The following is a 16,560-nucleotide window of genomic DNA, read 5'->3' on the forward strand; positions in this document are numbered from 1 at the left end:
AGATCACCTCTCATTCTTCCAAAGTCCAGTGAGTAGATTCCCAACTTATTCACCCTTTGCTTACAGGATAATCCCTTCAAAACAGGGATCATCCCAATGGATCTTCTCTGAAATGCCTCCAATAAACTGCTCTATTTCATGAACTAAAGTGACCAAATCTGTTCCCGTTACTCCAGATGTGGTCTCACTTGTCATTTGTTTAGTTGCCCTAAGGTATATATTCCAAACTCTAATATTTCAAACTCTTTGAAATAAGGGACAGCATTCCATTCCCCTTCCTGATTCCCTGTTGTAACTGTGTGCTCGCTTTCAGTTTCCTGCTCATTTTCCCCCAGTCCCTTTGTGATGCAGCTTTCTACAGTTTATCCTAAGTTATACTCTATTTGCCAACTTGTTGCCCAAGTTTCCTGTGAAGATCTCTCTGTAAACTGTTTATAATCCTTTTGGAACTTTCCTGTTATGCCTTTTCTAGGAGATTCCCCCCTCATTATTCGAAACATGTACTGTGAGCACTGGGCAGTGGGAAGCATGCGCAGTTTCTATCTTTTAGGGATACTCTGTTTCATGACTGGGAGGATCTTGCTGCCCATTGGTCAGAATGGAGACAACTTGCCCATCAAGGTGCATGAGCCTTTCACACCCCATGTCTTATTGAGTAGGCTCAGCGGCAGAATGGAAGGAAAGTAAAGGAAGCAAATCCTGCTCTCCATATCTCACTGAATCTTGGGACATTCTGTCTCATGTTCAGTCACATGAAGTTCCAAGGTGGAAATTCATAGAAACCCACATAGATTTGCCCTTGAAGAGCCTGCTGACCTCCACCAGGGGTAATGTGTACAGTCATCCTGGGCCAGGAGGAAGGGATTGTATGAGTTTCAAACTTGAACTGACAGTGACGGATTTTTTAAACTTGTATTACAGGCAGACATTCAGATGGTAATCTCAGTCACTGTAACGCCAAACTCTGACAGAATTACTCAATACATCAGGACCTGGATATTCGTATTGTGTGAGAGTATTGTGTTCCAGATCAATACCATTTGCTGAATAAAAGTTCTCCTTTGAATCAAACCATCCTTTCAATAGATCTTCCCAAATCTTCAACATGTGTCCTGGAATCCTTGTATAATGAGCTGAAGGGTCTAAGGTTTATTATAATAATGCGTAACTTTTGTAAACCACTTTGTCACAGCTCCCCAAATTTCTTTTGCTACAAGGAGAACACCTCAGTTTCCCCAAACTCCTGATTCCCCAATGTCTGTTTGCGCTCTATAAGGTACACATCAGGATTGTGTTGGAACATTCTCCACTTGCCTGCATCAGTTTCCCCCCCCCCCCCCCCAACAATATTAAAGAAAGTGAACATCCTCCAGGATAAAGTACTGTACCCAAGTGATATCCCATCCACCACCTTCAGCATTCCCTCTCCCCACCCTAGAGGCACAGTGGCATCACTGTGTAAAAGATCAAGTCAGCATTGTCCTACCCGACCACAGGACTGCTCTCTCATTAGAGAGAGATGCCTGGTAGTGGTTAACCTGAATATTACCACAGCGCAGGCAAGGGGAGAGGTTGAAAAGGAGAGTCCATTAATTGCGGATGGTTATTCTTGATGTGTATGAGCAACACACATGTCACGTGAACAATTAATGTTAAAAAAGGCCCACAAATTCTGCAACTAAAATCCCCCATTCCTTGAACCATCCTGGTAAATCTCCAGTGCCCCCTGTCAGGGACCCTGCCATCCTTCCCAATGGGCGATCTCTGGTTCGCACTAACCGTGCTGCTCTGAACCCTGTGGGTGATAGCATCGAGCAACAGTTGCATTAAACCTCACTGTCTGGAAGAGAGTGAGAGACAGAAATCCTGAAGGCAGTTAAAATCTATTTAGGAACACACTTGCAAGGCCAAGGCTGACAGATCTATGGGCTCTGTGCTGGAAAATGGGATTAAAATCGTTAGCTGGGAGATTTCTTTACAGCATAAATCCAATGGACCACAAAACCGTTTTCTGTCATGTAGACCACAAACGCGTAATATAGGAATATGACAAGCCACAATAGAAACCAGGTCAGAGAAGGTGATATTAGAATAGATGATACGTGATTAAATAATGTATTTTGGAGGAAAATGTGACAGAGGTTAAGCGGGACATTGTGGATCTCTGGGTGCATGAATCTGAAATAAAAATGGGTTATCTTGAAGGCTGGAATTAAAGAAAGGCACATCACTGAGATTTGAGAGGGTGGACAAGATTAAAGATAGAAAGTGTGTTGAGACTGGAGGAGATTAGAGATTGGAGGATGTTGCAGAGATTGAGATGTCTTTGATGCAGAGATAGTGATAGTTCTGAGGCTAGAGAGGAATTATAGAAATAAGAATGAATTGTTAGCTTTCCCAACACTACCTCTTTACTGATAATGATTGTTTCTCTGTCCTCATCTGCCACATCCTCCATAGGCCTACGACAATGAGAGTACACAGACAGTATGTTCCTGTTAAGGCCAAGGCTGGGAGGCATCGAGAATGCTGCATGACCTGAGAAATTGAGGCTCTGGTCAAGAAATTGAAGGAAGGATATGTCAGGTACAGACCGCACTGTGTTTGTGTGAATCCCTAGAGGACTGTAAGGGCAGTAGGAGTATACTCGCGGGAAACCAGGAGGCGAAAAAGGGGACATGAGATAGCTTTGGGAAAAAGGTTTAAGGAGAATCCAAAGAGATTCTACAAATACACTAAAGACAAAAGAATAACTAGGCAGAGAATAGTGACCCTCAATGATCAACAAGACTGTCTATGGAACAGCAGGAGGTGGGAGAGATTCTGTAAGTATTTCATGTCAGTTTTTACTGAAAGGGGTATGGAAGTTAGAGAAGTTGGAGAAATAAATATTGATAACTTGGCGAGTGTAAATATTACAGAGGAGGAGGTACTGGATGTCTTAAAATGCATAAAAGTGGATAAATCCCTGGAATTTAATCAGGTATATCCCAGAACTTTGTAGGTAATTAGAGAAGCTTTTGCTGGGCCCCTCACTGTGATATTTGTATCATTGATCGCCACATGTGAGGTGCTGGAAGATTTGTCCCATTATTTGAGAAAGGTGGTAAGGAAAAGCCAGGGAACTATAGACCGGTGAGCCTGAAGTCAGTGGCAAAGAAGTTGTTGGAAGGGATTCTTAGGGACAGGATTTACATGTCATTGGAAAAGCAAGAAAATATTAGGGAGAGTCAGCATAGCTTTGTGCATTGAAATCAGTACCTTGGACTTGAGAAAGACACAAGGTTTCACATAACACACTGGTTAGCAGGTTCAATACCATAGAATTCTGTCAGAACTAGCTGTTTGGATACGGAATTGGCTGGAAGGTCAAACAGTCATAGATGGACAGCACAGAAACAGAGACCCGTCTGTCCAACCAGTACATGCTGATCAGATATCCCAATGTAATCTAGTCCTACCTGTCAGCACCCGGCCCATATCCTTCCTATTCATATACACATGAAGATGCCTTTTAAATGTTGCAATCATAATGGCCTCCACCACTTCCTCTGACAGCTCACTCCATACACGTCCCACCCTCTGTGTGAAAAAGTTGTCTCTCAAGTCTCTTTAAAGTCTTTCCCCTCATACCATAAACCTATGCCCTCTTGTGCTGGGAACCCCCACACCAGGGAAAAGTCTTTGTCTATTTATCATATCAATCCATCTCAGGTTTTTATATACATAGATAAGATCACCTCTCAGCCTCCGACGCTGCAGGGAAAACAGCCCCAATCTATTCAACCTCTATTCAACCCCCCAGCCTAACTCAAATCCTCCAACCCTGGCAAAGGTCTTGGAAATCTTTTCTGAACCCTTTCAAGTTTCACAACATCCTTCCAATAGGAGGGAGACCAGATTTGTACACAACGTTCCAAAAGTGGCCTAACCAATGTCCTGTACAGCCACAACATGACCTCACAACTCCTGTACTCAGTACTTTGTCCGATAAAGGAAAGCATACCAAATGCCGCCTTCACTATCCTATCTACCTGCACTCCAAGGACTCTTTGTTCAGTAACACTCACCAGGACCTTACCATTAAGTGTATAAGACCTGCTAAGATTTGAGTTTCCAAAATGCCAATCCTCAGCCCATTCACCCATCTGATCAAGATCCCATTGTACTCTGAGGTACTGTTTATCACGGTCCACTACACCTCCAGATTTGATGTCATCTCACTAACTATACCTCCGATGTTCACATCCAAGTCATTGATATAAATGATGAAAGGTAGTGGATCCAGGAGTGATCCTTGTAACAGTCCACTAGTCACAGGCCTCCAGTCTGAAGAGCCAGTTCTGTATCCAAATGGCTAGTTCTCCCTGTATGCCATGAGCACTAACCTTGCTGAGAAGTCAGTGTCAGAGTGGAGGGTACTTTTTGGACTGGAAGCCTGTGATGACCAATATGCTGTCAGGCTCTGTACTGGGTCCACTGCTTTTTGCCATTTATATAAATGATTTCTATGTGAATATAGGAGCTATGGTTAGTAGGTTTACAATAGACACCAAAATTGGAGGTGCAGTGGACAGCAAAGTTACCCGAGAGTACAATGAGACTCCAATCAAATGTGCTGAGGAGTGGCAAATGAAGTTTAATTTAGATAAATATGAGGTTCTGCATTTTGGAAAAGCAAATCAGGGCAGGATTTCTACACTTAATGGGAAGGTCCTGGTGATTGTTGCTGAACAAAGAGATCTTGGAGTGCAGGTTCATAGTTCTTTGAAAGTGGAATCATAGATAGGCAGGGTAGTGAAGAAAGTGTTTGGTGTACTTGCCTTTATTGGTCAGTGCATTGAGTACAGGAGTTGTGACGTCATTTTGCGGCTGTACAGGACATTCATTCAGCCACTTCTGGAATTCTGCTTTCAGTCCTTCTCTCCCTGCTATCGAAATGATATTGTTAAACTTGAAAGGATTCAGAAATAATGCAAAGATATTGCCAGGGTTGAGGGATTGAGCTATAGGGAGAGGCTGAATAGACTGAGGCTGTTTTCACTGGAGAATCGGATGCTGAGAGGTGACCGTAGAGTTTGATAAAATCATGAGGGACATGGATAGGGTAAACAGCCAGGGTCTTATTCCTGTTTAGGTGAGTCCAAAACCAGAAAGCACAGGCATGAGGGAAAAGATTGAAAAGGGATATTAGGGGCAAAGTTTCAAGCTGAACATGGTACGTGTATGGAATGAGCTGCCAGAGAAAGTGTGGAGGCCGGTACAATTACAACATTTAAAAGGCATCTCACTGGATATGTGATTGGGAAAGGTTTCGAAGGATATGGGCCAAGGGCTGGATTATGGGATGAGATTAATTTAGGATATCTGGTCAGCATGGACAAGTTGGACTGAAGGGTCTGTTTCTGTGCTGTACATCTCTATGGCACTAATAAATTAAAATTAAGATAGGTTTCTCATTTATGGAGAGTTAGCAGAAGGCCAGACAATTCTCCTTGGAACTGAGAAGGTTAAACAGTGATTTCGACCAGGAGTTGATTTGTTTCCAGGGTATTTCATTTACAGAGAGACAGAGTGAGAAATTTTTAACGTCACAATTTTTAGTAACTATTTTCAGGTAACTGGCAAATAATGCAAAGAAAAATGTGAAGATTACTTTACTCACTATGTTCTGAGCATCTGGAACAGTTTGACCAACAGCTGGATGCAGATTCAGTAATTATTGTCAAAACAAATTTGAAATTTAACATTTTTAAGGAAGGATTTGCAGGGCTCTGTCCAAATGGGAGGTGAGTTGGGACTGACTGGTACCATCTCCAGAGGGAGAGAGTACAGTCCCAATGGGCTGAATAGCCCTCAGCCCCTGTCCTCTGTGACACTGACCCATTCACTCTGAATGATGAAGCTCATCACAGGGCAGAGCCGTAGAGATGTACAGCACGAAAACAAAACCCTTTGGTTAAACTGGGCCATTCTGACCAGATATCCCAATCTAATCTTGTCCCTTTTGCAAACACTTGGCACGTATCACTCTACACCCTTCCTATACATATACCCATCCAGATGCCAAATGGTATAATTGTACCAACATCCTCCACTTCCTGACAGAAGACTCCATACATGCACCAACCTCAGTGGGGGAGAAAAACTGCCCCTCAGATCCATTTTAAATTCTTCCCCTCTCACCTTAAACCTACACCCTCTCATTCTCGACTCGCCGACCCCAGGGAAATGACCTTGTCTATTTATCCTACCCATTGCCCCTCATGGTTTTATAAACCTCTATGAGGTCACCCCTCAGCCTCTGATGCACCTGGGAGGATCCCAACACTCATGTCACAATGGGGCCTGGCTGATTGACACAGCTTCAAACCAATAGAAGAGTTGGCGTGATCCTCCAGCCAATGGGAGTGAATGAGGGGTGGGTCCAGCAGGCCAACACATGACCATCAGCTTTGCAGGCGCAGTGTCACTGTGAGGGGGGACTGAATGTGAAGGAGTGGGAGAGACAGCAGATACTGGGAGAGAGATGGAGTTAGTGTGGACTGGGAAGGTTGTTAAACACTGTTTCAGTCTGCTGGACCTGAATTAGATACTCCGGGTAAATTAGAACCAGAAGAACTGCGGATGCTGTAAATCACACACAACAACCAGAAGGTACTGGAAATGCTCAGCAGATCAGGCAGCATTTGTGAAAAGAAATTAGTTCGCATTTTCGATCCAGTGACGCTTCCTCAGGAACTGACGTTACTGAGAAAAAAAGTCTGTTTTTATGCAGAAGGTAGGGGTTAAGGAGTAAATGATAAGTGGGGATAGAGTCCGAAGAGAGAGATAGGAGCAGTTGGACAAAGGAGTGAATAACGATCGGATGGGGGGGGGGGTGGGGAAGGTGAATAGCTGTTTATGGGGACTGTTAGTGGCTAACCATAGGTAATGTGTAATGCTAGGCTACGTAATAACAAGGCCTGGTATGTGGGGTAGGGGGCAAAGATGAGGTGTTCTTCCTCCAGATGTTGGGTGGCTCGGATTTGGGGATGGTGGACTTGGATGTCCTTGGCAGCATGGTGGCGGAGGGAGTGGGCGGTAGCCGAAATGGTCAGCCACAGGGCGGTGGGGTTGGTTGGTGCATGTGTCCCAGATATGTTCCCTGAAATATTCCACAATTTGGCGTCCCGAGAGGAAGGGACACACTAGGTGAGGTGTTTGGGTGGGCAGGGAAATGTCTGCTGGATGTGGGAGGATCCAGTGGTGCCTTGGATGGAGTTAAAGGGAGGGTTTGGGCAAAGATTTTCCATCTCTTGCAGTGGCAAGCAAAGGTGCCTGGAGTGAAGAGTGGGTTGGTGGGGAGTGTGGATCTAAAGTGGAAGTCACAGAAGGTATGAAAGGGGTGGGGAGGGAAATATATCTCAGGTGTTTGGATCTGATGGTGGAAGGTGAGGATGGTGGGGTTCCATCTTAGTTGAATTTGACGGGGTGGAGTTCAAGGGCAGTGGTGTGGGAAGTGGAGGAGATACACTGGAGGGCATTGTTAACAACATGTGAGGGGAGATTGCAACCCTTGAAATAGGAAGCCATTTGGGTATGTTCTGAAGTGTTCTTCCAGCTTGCATCAAGCTTCACTGGAACACTGCAGTAAGCATGAGACAGAGATGTTGGACAGGGAACAGTCTTGTGTGGTAAAGAGCAGGCAACTGGAAGCTCAAGGTATTTTTTGAAGGCACAATGTAGCTGCCATTTCCACCACTGCCACTGAAATGCTAGAAGGTTCCTGTCTCCTCCATTAACAACTTTCCAACTTCCCACTCCTTTATCTTTCCAAATGTTCCTGTCTCTCTTTGGGCTCTGTCCCCACCTATTATTTACTCTTTAACCCCTATCTCCTGTAGCCCAAAGATCTGTAGGTTCGGTGAATTGGCCCAGCTAAGGTTCCCGTAGGGTTCAGGGATGTGCATTAGTTCGGGTGAAATGGAGAGTAATAGAATAGGAGAATGGGTCTGGGTGGGATAAACTTCGGAGGGTGCGTGTGGAATTGTTGGGCCAAAGGGCCTGTTTCCTGAAGGGATTCTAATTTTCCCAGCTGTCATCTGTTCTGAGGAAGGGTCACTGGACCCGCGGTAACCCATGGTGTGTGTAGGAGGCGGAAAGGGGAAAGGGGAGAGTGGCAGCAGAAACCGGATGGAATGTATCAGTGTAGACTGGGAGGGTTTAGTTACACTCTGGGCAGGTCGTTAGTCTGAATTAGAAACTCTTGGTCCCACATTTGCAGCAAAGGGGAAGATGGCTTGGGCCTCAGGCAGTGAGAGGTCCTGGGTTATGGCCACCATCTTTATTTGGGGCAAAGTACAGTAAGGAGCATGTACTTGTCCTCTTCCTGGGTGGAGGCGGGGTGATTTGAAGAGGAGCATTTACACATCAAACACATACCAAGAAAAGTGTTTGCCTTCACTATTCATCTTGCACTGACTGTGAGCTTTGTTTTGTGAATTCATTTTATAGAATATTAATTGAGAATAATTGAGACTGGGATCTCAAAAAACATGTTTCTACAGTCAGTGGAGTCATCAGGATCTGAATATCATTGGCATTTAACTGTGGAACGAGAAAGGTTTGTCTGTTCTGTCTGTGGGAACATATCTTCAATATTTTTGTCAAGCCAAAAGCAGAAAGATGTTCAAGTTCATGGTTGGATCCCCCTTGGGGTATGTGTTCAATTCTTGGCCCTGCAGCTGTGGAAGGAGGTATTGACCTGAGAGAGAGCACAGATTTATCCAAATTACACCTCGTCTTTTTGCAGGAACTGTCAGATTTAGTCTCAATCATCCACTTTATAATGTTAAACTGTAAACTCCCTACTTCCAATTCTCTGCAAATTTCTCATTGAAATTCCTTGTGGACTCAAATTCCAGCACCATTTCAGGTGGAATGTTCCAGAGTCTGACAACTGTCTGTTCATTCAGAAACTGCTGAAGTCCATTTTGACTGGGGTTACAAAGGGCTGAATTGAAAGATGATTTGCTGTTCCTGAGCTCCCATTGAGATGCATTTGAACAGTACAGGAGGCTGAGGGAAGTGTAGGTGTGAGCAGACAATGAAAATGCCCGGGCTACACTGTGAGTGCTGCTTGGCTCAATGAGAATGTTTTGGAGTTGTGTGTAAATTGTGAGGTGAGACAGGGAGAAGGTGAAGCTGAAACTCCATTTTAATTCAGGCCTTTCAGAAATTCACAGTCCAAATGGGAATAGCCAATTTGTCAGTGATACCTGTGGAGTATTTAAGTTTTTAAAGTATGACATATCAGCTTAAGTAAAGATATTTTTTGTTATTATAATGGACATGTTTGAAGTGAAGGAAGGTTACTCACTCATTTAAATTCTCTTAATGGGAGTAACTAGATGAATGTAGCGAGACGTTGTGACAGGAGCCCTCAGACCCGTGGTGTGCTCCTCTTGCACAATGTGGGAAATAAGGGCCGCTTCCAGTGTCCCTGACGGCTATTTGTGCAGCAAGGGTTCCCATCTGCAGCTACTGGGAAACTGCTTTTCAAAGCTGGAGCTGAGCGTGGACTCACTGTGGAGCATCTGCAATACTGAGAATGTTATGGACAGCACGTTTAGGGAGTTAGTGACACTGCAGGTGAGGGTTACACAGGCAGAAAGGGAATGGGTGAACATCAGATCTAGTAAAAGGCTCAGGAAGTGAGTACAGGAGTCCCCCGTTGTTATCCCCTTCTCATACAGATACTGTATACCACTTGGGATTCTGTAAGGGCGGGAATGGGTGGGGTGGCTTCTCGGGAAATCAGCATCAGCCAGTTTCATGACACCACAGAGAGCTCTGCTGATCAGAACAAGAGGAATGAGAGTGGCAGGGCTATAGTGACAGGGGATTCAATAATCAGGGGTACAGCCAGGCACTGCTGTGCCCACAGACATGAATCCAGGATGGTGTGTAATCTCCCTGGTGCCAAGATCCATGATATCATGGAGTGGCTGCAGGACATTCTGGAGCTGGAGGGTAAACAGGCCGTGGTGGTGCAACACACAGATACCAACGACATCGCTAAACAGAGGGATGAGGGCCTGAAAGCTGGATAATAGGAGAGCAGAGATACATTGAAATGTAGCTCCTGAAATGTAATAATGTCAGACTTACTCCCAGTGCCATGTGCTAATGAGAGCAGGAATGAGAAGGTAGATCAGCTGGATGTGTGGCTGGGGTAATGGTGTACCACAGAAGGGTTTTGATTCTTCAGGCACTGGGACTGTTTCAGGGTGGGAACCTGTACCAGCCTGATCGGTTATCCAGGGCAGAGCTGAGACAAATCTGGTGGGGGCTTTTGCCAGTTCTGTTGGTGAGTTTGTAACTAGTCTGGCAGGGGGATGGGAACGAAAGTGTAGGCTTAGATGGGTCAGATTCAGGACAGGGAATGGGAGGTAGAATATTAGTGATGTAGTTAGTGGCTCAGAAAGCCAAAGGAAAGGAGCATTAAACGAAGATTGAGTCCCTCTTCAGCCATCAGTCCTGACATCCCAGGAAGGTGAGTCAACAAAATATGGAGCTGTTTACATGTCTATGAATCTGTGCTTCAGCAAAATGGGGGAAATCTGCAATACAAACAAAAAGCGCTGGAGATCCTCGGCAGGTCGGGCAGCACTGGAAATGGTGACAGATGCAGGAAACATTGCAGCCTTGTAGAAGTGTTTAGATGATCACACCAAGCAGTACAATATCGGTTACACACTGAGTGCCAGAACGTTGGACTAGCATAAATAGGTGCTTGATGACCAGCATGAATACGATGGGGCTGGAAAGTTGACGTTTTGGGTCAGGGTTATTTATCAAGACTGACAAAGGGTCCCGACTCAAAACATCAACCTTCCTGCTCCTCTGATGCTGCCTGACCTGCTGCACCTCCCTAGGTCCACATTGTACAGACTCTGACTTCCAGCATCTGCAGTCCTTAACTATCTTCACATCCCAGGACTCATCTGGTGATCCTCCTTTACACTCTCTCAATAACCAGGAGAGCCTTCCTTGGAAAAGGGGAACAAAGGTGGATACAGTACTCCAGGTGTGGTCTCACCAAGGCCCTTCCAGAAAGAGATCCCTGCCCCCATCTTCTCCATACCGGTCATCACGCACACGTGCCTGGTGTGATCATCTCAACACTTCTTCAAGGCTGCAATGTTTCCTGCATCTGTCACCATTTCAGATGCTGCCAGACCTGCTGAGGATCGCCAGCACTTTCTGTTTTCTCTGTTATAGAGTATTGAATGGGGGGATTTGCAGTTGAGAAATTCAAATTGAACTTCATGTTACATGATCCGTGCCGATCTGAATATCATTGGCCTTTTCATCTGGAAGGAAATGTTTGCATTCTGTTCATGGGCGAATATTTCAAATGTCCGTGTGACGAGAAAAGTACTGAGACAGTGAAGTCCATGTTAGCGTGGGGACTTGGATTTGAATGTCTAAAAAAATCATGGCACATTTCCCTGGAACAGTCAAGCCACAGATTGGTTTTGTATGAGGACAATTAGCCATGAAACCAGAAAGACCAAAGGATTCCTGCATCATGGAAAAAGCTATGAAAATGGGATTGTTGTAATGGAGTGAATTATCGATCATTGATTGTAATCCATTGGTGTTGTCACATCGGTTCCAGCGCCGTAGGGAAACACAGGAAATGTGATGAATGCAGTATCAGTTTAAGTTATTCAACTGGAAAGGTGAAGAAGAAATTTACAAGGATGATGCCAGGTCTCAGGGGTCTGAGTTACAGGGAGAGGTTGGACAGGCGAGGACTTTTTTGTTTAGAGCATAGGTAACTGTGGGGGAATATTTTATAGTAGTGTATAAGACCATGAGAGGCATGGGTAAGGTGAATGCCTCGGTCTTTTTCGCAGGGACTCAAGGATTGGACGGCATCCGGTTAAAGTTAGAGGAGAAAGAATACATGGGAAACTGAGGGGCAAGTGTTCTACACAAAGGTGGTATGTATATGGAATGAGCTGCCAGTGGAAGTGGTTGATGTGGGTATATTAACAACAAGTGAAAGACATTTGGACAAATACAAGGATAGGAAAGTTTCAGAGGCAGATGGGCCAAGTGCAGGGATATGGGGTTAGCGTGGATGGACATTCTGATTGGTATGGGCCAGTTTGGGCCTGTCTCTGCTGTAGGATTCTATAACTCTAAGTGCATTTGCTATTTCTCCCACTAACTCTGTTGGTATCCTGGGATGTATTCCATCAGGGCAATGAGACTTGTTTACCTTTAGCTCCATTAGCTTGCCCAGCTCTAACTCTTTCGTGATAATGGTTGTTTCTAGATCCTCACCTTCCTCAGTCTCCTTATCAATTACTGGCATGTTCTTCGTATCCTCCACTGTGAAGACTGACTGCTGTGTCCTCATATTCCTGAACCCTGTTGGATAGGAATAACCAGGCACAGAACTTAGAGAGATCTTCTTTGAGTCTTTATTGATGAGACACGGCAGTTACCTGGATAGTGTACATGCAAAACACCTCCAGGCAGCATCAGGTAACTCCCCGCCTGTCCGATGTGCCACTCCCATTCTTAAACCTTTGTGGTTTGGGATCCTTGAATAGAGACTGTCTCTCAGTATTATCTCCATGGCAACGGCAGTTAGAAAGTCTAGTTCAGTTCAGCACTTTGTGGCTAAAACACACACCCTTCCCCACACCCCTGTGGCTCCCCCAAGTATCTGACAGGCACTTCAGTTTCAGTGGGGTATCTATCAGGATTCTGATGTGGAGGAGCCGTTGGTGGGGTGGACAAAGTTTAAAAACCACACATCACCAGGTTACAGTCCAACAGGATTATTTGGAAGTACAAGCTTTTGGAGTGTGCTGTGATTTTTAACTTGATCAGGATTATCTCTATGGTAACTGTTAATGCTTCAACAATTACAGAGGCCATATGTTCACCAAACAATAAGTTTCCCTCTAGCAGTGTAAACTGCTATTCTGGCCCTGGGGATAGCTACTCATCACTTTTTATCCCCAATTTCATCATGCTTTCTGTAGATCTTTGAAGTTTTTCCAATCTCCGAATTTATCCTTGGTCTTTGACAGTTTGTATGCCTTCTACTTCAATTTGACAGTCTCCCTTATTTCCTTAGACATGGCAGATTACTCCTTTTCCTACAGTCCTTCCTTTTCACTGATATATACTTTTGCTGAGAAATTTGAAAAATTACTTTGATATTCCTCCACTGTCTGTCAACTGTCCCACAGTAAAGTCTTTGCTTCCATTCTGCATTCGCCAACTCCTGCCTCATCATATTGTAGTCTCCTTTGTTTAAGCACAGTATCTTGGGATTGGATTTAATCTTCCCGCTTTCCATCTGTGTTCTAAATTCTATCAGATTAATGACAAGTCTTTTATCAGATTACGAGGGGAGGCAATGTTTCCTGGGTGTTTTGGTTTCATTGTCAGTGACCTTGGCTTTGTAATAAAGTACAGGACAGATATTCACAACAGAGTATTCTGGACGCTGTGAATGTACTACACAGTCTAAAACCATAAATCACTGTCACCCCTCAGTTTAAAATTGCAAAATCATTATCTCCTAGACGCTTCCTCACTACCTAAATTTGGAACACTAATCCACCTGACTATCCTGCTGTTTCTGAAAATCTCCTTTGGTGAAGATGGTGAGTTTTGGATTCATCTTTCTGGCTAGTACCATAAGAAGATAAGCCCTGGGCACAGGAGAGGCAAAGCAGCCCTTTGAATCAGCTCTACCATTTCATACGGTGATGATTGAGCTCAGCTCGGTCTCAGCTGGATTTTCCTGCCTGCTCTCTCTCACGCTTCAACTCATTGCAAATTAAAAATCTGTATCTCTTCATTAAATTTGCTCATTGTCTTGGCATCCACCGCATTTTGAATAGGAAATTCCACAGATTCACAACACATTGAGATAGGTACATTCTTCTTCATGAGAATAGAATAGAGTCCCGATAGTGCAGAAACAGGGTATTCATCCATCGATTCCACACCAACCCTATGATGAGCATCCCACTCAGACCCACCCATTACCTGTAACCCTGCATTTCCCGTGGCTAATTGCCTAACCAGCACATGCATGGACCCTGTGAGCAGTTTGGCATGACCAATCCACCTAACCTGCACGTCTTTGGACTGTGGGAGGAAACTGGAGCACCGAACAAAACCATACAGACGTGGGGAGAATGTGTAAACTCCACACAGTTGCCTAACGCTGGAATCAAACCCGGGTCGCTGACGCTATGAGGCAGCAGTGTTAGCCACTGAGCCACCTCTGCTTAAAATCTGCTGCCCATTACTAACCTCCCCACCCCGCAATTGGCTGAATGTATTTTCCTTACGTCAGAAGTCCGGGTGTCTAAGCGGATGTCTCAGTAAATCCCAGTGGCAGCCCACATGTCCTGTGTGTCTGAATGGATATCCTATACACAACACCCTCCAGCCCACACTTTCTCTCACTTTCCAGGGACAGGTCTCCAGAGGCTTCATGGGGACTACAACTCCCACAGTCCCTGAGGCAGGGACCACACGTGTGTGAGGAAACCCACCACTGTACATGTACAGAATGTGGGCGGGTTTTGGAGCATGTTCTTTGGGGTAACTCGCGGAAAGCATTTCACACTGTCATTGGCAGGAGAAGGGACGCATCTGCCTATAGTATTGATCAGTTTTGGGGGGATCAAAGTGTCACTACGCCTAGATGGGACCAAGTTCCATTCGCAACTTGTCATAACACTGGGAATTGACCAATGGGAAACAAGGAAGAATCTGACCCATTCTCCCAGTCTGAAGGTTCCTCTTCTGTCCAGGATCTGCCACCTCCCTTTCTGTTTCCTTTTGTTTCAGTCTGCTGTTACATTATTGACTTGCAGCAACTGAAGGGAAAAGAAGTGAACCCAGAAAGGGTGCAGTGTCTAACCAGGGACGAAAAGTGGTGGCATGGATCTGTTTATCAGTAACACCATGAGAATGTAGAGGGTGTACATTAGGGGGTAGCAGAGTCAGAATGATGGGAGAGAGTAAGAGGGCTGGAGGGTTACAGCTTTAGGGGAAGAAAGGGGAGAAAGATATTCCAGAGAAACTAGAATTGTCTGTTCTGAATTTCTTATCTGTACATATTCCTTTTATACAGGGTGCGAGATAGTGAAGATTTGCAGACTGAAATCTCAAAATCATGTGCGGATTGTGATTAAGTTACCCAGCATTTGAAGAACTCTAGATAGACAATCACTCTGCCAAAATCCTGCAACACTCTCCCTCCCAGCATTGTTGGTCTATCTGTGCCAAATGGACTGTGAATGGTTCAAGACAGCAGTTCACTACCATCTTCTCAAGGGTAACTAGAGATGGGGAATAAATGCTGGCTGAGACCGTGATGCCCATATCCTGGAAACGGTTTCTATCTCTAGTTGCTGGAACCCAGTTGGTTACTGCAGGATGATGAGGGATGCTGAGTGCATCCTCCAGGAGGCAGCACCATCACATTACCCCTGCCTACACCCACACAGTAACACCGCAACGCCACTGGAACAAAAGGCAGTGAAGCTAAAGGAGGACTTAGATATAGTTCTTCAAGGTAAAGTCATGAAAGGGGATTGGAACACAGCAGGAACAGGAGACTGAGCTGGATGGTCAGCTGTTTCCCATTGAATGGTGGAGCAGGATTGAAAGGCTGAATGGTCTCCTCCTGCTGCTATCTCCCAGGTATGTATATAGTCATGGAGCCCGGGTAGGAAGAAGGGGGCAGGGATTTTTCAGGAGATTGCATTTCCACAACAGTTTTCAGTGAGGGATGGTTTGATGGATTTTATTTAACATTTATCTTTAACACAAGGTTTGTAAATGTTGGTTTTAAAATGTTGTAAGAGCTTTTTGCACCGCAAGTAAAATTAAAGAAAATAAATTGAACTGTTTGAATATAACAGTTTTAAAGCTTTCAACCTCTGTAAAGCAAATTCCTGTCCCAGACACCATCACTTTCCAGCTACTCAAACTCCAGGGAAATATTCCCTCCTTGTCTGAACCTTTGGTTTGATTTAACTGCTTTTCAGTTTTCGTTCTGTGAGCTGTGAAGTGTTCTTTTTCCCCTTTTCTCCGACCCAGAAATATTATCTCAGCAACCTTCCCACCATCAAAATCATCATTATGCCATTTTGCTTTTGGTTAACATATACTCACCAGCAGTGCAAAAGTGAGGACTGCAGATGCTGGAAACCAGAGCCTAGATTAGAGGCGTGCTGGAAAAGGGCTTTTGCCAAAACATTCATTTTCCAGCTCCACGGATCCTGCTTAACCTGCTGTGCTTTTCCAGCACCACTCTAATCTACTCATATCATCACCAGCAGTAAACCATTCGTGTGACTAATAGAATATTTCCAAACAAAGCCCGTTACGGGCCAAGCAAACCATTACAAGTGACAGAGTGAGAAGGGACCAAATCTAAGTAGAGTTGTGCGGAGAGGGCAGCGGTGGAGATAAAGCACTATATCGCCTGCGGTGCCCACCTCTATCTAAAGGCATAGACAG

The 16,560-nt window shown here is 44.8% G+C and overlaps 1 long non-coding RNA gene across 3 annotated transcripts in view; it reads left to right on the top strand.

The window, feature by feature from the left end:
* LOC140471413 (uncharacterized) overlaps positions 1-15,942 on the top strand; it is a 29,108-nt gene extending 13,166 nt beyond the window's left edge. For 2 of the 3 annotated variants that reach the window (XR_011957005.1, XR_011957007.1), the window contains exon 3: positions 15,167-15,942. This is a non-coding gene — a long non-coding RNA (uncharacterized lncRNA). Of the gene's footprint in view, positions 1-2,460; positions 2,587-15,166 lie in introns of all 3 variants that reach the window. The other variant, XR_011957006.1, reaches the window with a different exon arrangement.
* The last annotated feature ends 618 nt before the right edge of the window (positions 15,943-16,560 follow it).

Source organism: Chiloscyllium punctatum, unplaced genomic scaffold, assembly GCF_047496795.1.
Source record: "Chiloscyllium punctatum isolate Juve2018m unplaced genomic scaffold, sChiPun1.3 scaffold_81, whole genome shotgun sequence".
Lineage (NCBI taxonomy): Eukaryota > Metazoa > Chordata > Chondrichthyes > Orectolobiformes > Hemiscylliidae > Chiloscyllium > Chiloscyllium punctatum.